The sequence below is a fragment of the Lycium barbarum genome, chromosome 11 (assembly GCF_019175385.1).
Source record: "Lycium barbarum isolate Lr01 chromosome 11, ASM1917538v2, whole genome shotgun sequence".
NCBI classification, from domain to species: Eukaryota; Viridiplantae; Streptophyta; class Magnoliopsida; order Solanales; family Solanaceae; genus Lycium; species Lycium barbarum.
The window spans coordinates 96,320,899-96,324,783 of record NC_083347.1 but is presented as its reverse complement, the minus strand read 5'-3'; positions in this window follow the sequence as shown (position 1 = coordinate 96,324,783).

The window sequence follows — 3,885 nt, the reverse complement described above, 5'->3', positions numbered from 1 at the left end:
TTTAGAATATGGATTTTTTTGGGATTTTCTATATATATATATATATATATATTATTTTTATTTTTGAATTTTCTTTGAACCAAGGATTGAAGAATGTACGAACACTCTTCTAAACTAGCTCTTGATACCAAATGATAAAATTTAACCTATGAAACTCTAAAAACATAAAGAACAAGAAAAAGGAAAATAGGAATGGGAAAAATTAGGAATGGAAGAAAGATACATGGATAAATACTAGACCCAATTGATAAGAAATCTATAGGCAAACTTAGGTATGTTAAACCTAAACCCTCCTAATGGGATTTCAATCAATGAACCTTAGCAATTTGGAATTCAAGAATTACCCAATTTGGAAGACCACAAATGAGCAACTAAATATGATTCCAATGGAAATAAACAATTCGCTTTGCAACTAAGAATCACACTTAGAATTATGCAACCAAACAAACTATAATATGATTAATAACCTACCAAACTATTACTCTCAAGTTCTTCAAAATTCAAGCTAAAGGATGAAAATAAGACAAGTCTTCCTTTTATAGTCTAGGGCTTTACACCAAAGGCCCAAAAGTGGCACTTTGCAAAACTGCGCCCAAACATGGGTCTTCATTCATCCAATGGTCATAAGCTTGCAAATGTGGCCTCCAATTTGAACCGTTGGCCTAGAATTGCATTCTTGGCCAAGGTTTGCATCCAACGCCCACAGTTTGCAAAAATGTCCCTTCTTAACATCTAGCCACTTTGAGAGGAGGTCATCTCTTGGTCTTCTAGGACTTCCCAAGCTACTTCCCAAACATTGTAAGCTTTGGCCATCTTCTATCCAAGCTCTTCCAAGGCGCATTTCTTCATGAACATGGCTTGCATCTCTTGGAGTTTCCTTGCTTGACTCCTAGTGAATGGCCTTGAGCTAGGTGGGGTCATATCAAGACACTCACATGATGTATTAAAGTGTTATTATAATGTTTAAATAATATCAAGTCTTTTATTTATTTATTTATTTATGGCTTTTTAGATAAATATTGATCTTTTAAGTATCATGACTTGTCCTTATACTCTTTGGATCATGTGTTTAATGGATGGGGACTCTCATATGATGTGTTAAATTGTTATTATAATGTTTGATGTCCTTTTTTTATGGCTTTTTTAGACAAATATTGGTCTTGTAAGTACCATTACTTGTCCTAAAACTCTTTTGATCGTGTGTTCAATGGATGGGGACTCTCATATTGTCACGACCCAGCCCCGTGGGCCGCAACTGCTGCCCTAATTGGACACCCAAACCCATTCGCTTACCAAATCAACATATCAAAGACTTATTCAAATTTAGCATACGTAATTTGCACGAATACTGAGAATAGACGTCATCTTAAGCGGTCACCTGTAGCAGAAATATCATACAAAAGCCGGCAGGCTGGCGGAATACACATCACCCGAATATACATACATATACAAACATGTGGACCGTTTTGGCCATAATAGCAAACGGGACAGCTTAAGGCACAAATCACAAACTTAATCGAACAAACATGACCCATGACCCACATATATGTCTACAGGCCTCTACAAACCATAACAGAAACATATGACGGTACAGGGCCCCGTCGTACCCCAAATAGTCATATATACAGAAACATGTATAACAAAAGATATGTACCAAAAATATGAGCTCCGGATCAAAGGATTACTCCAAATAGCAGAATAAGTGTCCTACACTGGCGGGTCACCAGAACGAATGTCTGTACCTGCGGGCATGAAACGCAGCCCCCGAAGAAAGGGGGTCAGTACGAAATATGTACTGAGTATGTAAAGCATGAAATACAGTAATCTGAATCATAACTGAAGTGAGAAGTACCGAAAATGGATACAGAATTAGTATATCAAAACCTGTACTGAAAATATATATATAATGCGAATACAAATCATGCATAGGGATCAGGAACGTGGTCGCCACTCCGACGCTGGTGCCACAACACATCATACTCCAGAAGGTTTCAAATCTCCGTACAATCCCCGAACATATCATATCATCAGAACATATCACATCATCAGAACACATCATATGCCATATCACATCATAACGCCGTATATAAGCGGTACCCGGCCCTATGGCGAGGTCTCGGGAACCGTAACACATCATACTGCCGAATATAACATAGTGCGCACGATCACAAAAATCGGCCCGGGATCCGGCGAACGATATCATAGTAGTATGCACGAGCGGAGTAGTGAGGAAACCATATGCATATAAGTACATAAATAAATTACAAAACTCGATGGACAAATATATGTACCCGCGTCTGAAAGCTCAAAATAAGTGTCGGGTCAATCGGAAGTAGTATAAGAAAGTTACAGAACCTTCTAAAACATTTCATAAGCCATTTTTTTGGAAATTCAAGTAACAAACATATTAGATAACTTTCAAATATCAATACGGGTCAAACCAAATAGGGACTTTAGTGCCATATGTACATATCAAGATATTTATCGAAGACTCATGTCACACCGATTTTTTTTTTCTAACAATATCTAGAAATATGCCAACTAGAATCTTCGAAGCTCACATATACATGTCAACCATATGGAACACTTATAGGAATCAAGGACATTGGCCATCCTAATGGCTCTAAGAATGAAATTTTCTTTAGAATCATACATATACGTTATTTGTTTGTTTCATAAAGGTCATGCCAAAAGAAAGAAAGGTAGGCTTTACATACCTCGATCGTTCGCTAATCAAATCCCGACTCAAGTCTCGGGCTCTCCAATATCTACAATAACGTTATCAATTACCAAACATTAGCTACAAGTACTTAGAAATTCAATTCTAACTAGTACTTGTCTATAGAAATTTCGGCAGCATCTCCCCTGTAAATTCAACATCCCCGAGAATTTAACTCGGCCAATTTCATCAACAACCACACCAACAATACCAACAACCATAATAATAGTCATCAAGAATCAATTTAAAACGCATTCCAACACTAGTAACCTTCCTTTCTACATAGTTCATCATTATTCAATTCAACTACGTATTTTCAAGCCGATTCCAATGTTCACATATTCATTACTAATTCAAGATCAACCAAATACAATTCAAAAGCATTTCATACAATTCTACAAAATATTCAATAACCCCTCTAGCACCATATTCCACTCGGAATCTCCACAAATGCGACAAGGTCACCACGTCGCATTTTCTTCTTCCAATTTCATCAACAACAACAACAATTTGCACCTTAACAACTCCATTCCCATAATTGCATAAAACTATAATAAAATCACATAATTTCCTACAACAACGTACAACTAATTTTCATGCCAATCTTGAACCATTATTCTTCCATTTACATCACAAGTCCACAACAACATAATTAACATACTAAATAAATTTAATTCTTCTTCCTTCACTACACCCACACACACGGCCACACACCCACACACCCACAACACACAAATTTCATACTTCACATTAATTTCCATATACTACAATATATATATGTCTTCCATAACAAAAAAAATAGAATTTTTACCTTTTCTTCAAATTCTTCACTTACCACCAAAGTGATTTTCTTGCCTCGAAAATTATACCACGTTGAAGAGGGTCTTGAACTTAATAGCAATACTAGAAAATTACAATTTTTTAATCAAAGTTGGAAGCCCTCAATTTTTTTTTCTTTGGCCGAAGGCCTTTCTTTTTTTTCTTTCTCCTCTCTTGTTTTCTTGGTTGTTCTTGAAACTTCTTGCAAATGAAGACTTGTGACCCTTTTTTATTATTTAACACATGGATTAATTTAACACTTGGGCTTGGGCCCCCTTTTTTTTTTTGACCATGGCCGGCCACCACACACACATTGGGCCTCATATTTATTTATTTTTTATTATTTT